Below are 989 nucleotides of genomic sequence, written 5' to 3'. Positions count from 1 at the left end.
TGTGTATGTGTGTATTGCCTGCATGTAGGTAAGTGTACCTGTGTCATGCAATGCCTGTGGTGGATAGAAGAGGCTGTCATATCCCCTGGGACTGGAGTAATTGACAGTTGTTAGCTGCCATGTGCGTGCTGGGATTCGAACCTGGTTCTTCTGCAAGAATAACCAGTGTTCTTAACAGCTGAGCCATCCCTCCAGCCCCCCAAAATTAATGAAATAGAAACAAAGAAAACAATACAAAAAATCAGTGAGTCTAATACCTGGTTCTTTGATAAGATAAAAAAGATAACAGACCCTTAGCCCAGTTAACCAAAAGAAAGAGCGAGCAAATCCAAATGAACAAAATTAAAGATGAAAGGGGAAACATCACAATAGACACCAAAAAGATCCAGAATATTATAAGGGAATACTTTGAAAACCTATAAATTGTGAAATCTGAAAACCTAAAAGAAATGGATATGTATCTAAAATCATGGGAATCACCAAAGCTAAACCAAGAAGAGATCAACAGCTTAAATAGATCCATAACACATAAGGAAATTGAAACAGTAGTATAAAACCTCCCAACTGAAAAAATCCATCTACTGTGAATCCGTCCTAGGCCCAGATGGATTCACAGTAGAATTCTACCAGACATTTAAAGAAGATATATATCCAATACTACTTAATTTATTCAAAAAGATTTCACAATTTCTATATGGTCATGCATCTCCTCCCTACCTCTTACAAACCTTCTGCCCCCTCTTCTGCAATGGTCCCTGAGCCCTGGGTGGGTGGACCTCAATACAGGAGTCCTGTCCAAGGACCCACACTCTGCAGACTCATTCTCTGCATTTTGGCCATTTGTGTCTTCTGTGTTCCTGGCCCTCTGTTGCATGAGGGAGCTTCATTGATGAGAATTGAAAGATGCATTAGTGTTCTCTGCATGGCCAATGGTGAAATCTGTAACAATCTCTGTTGAAAAAGAAGCTACTTTGATGGGTGGTGACTTG

The sequence above is a fragment of the Nannospalax galili genome, unplaced genomic scaffold, assembly GCF_000622305.1.
Source record: "Nannospalax galili isolate Female #2095 unplaced genomic scaffold, S.galili_v1.0 scaffold1939, whole genome shotgun sequence".
Taxonomy (NCBI): Eukaryota; Metazoa; Chordata; class Mammalia; order Rodentia; family Spalacidae; genus Nannospalax; species Nannospalax galili.
The sequence above is the reverse complement of the archived record's forward strand: the minus strand, read 5'-3'. Positions refer to the sequence as shown.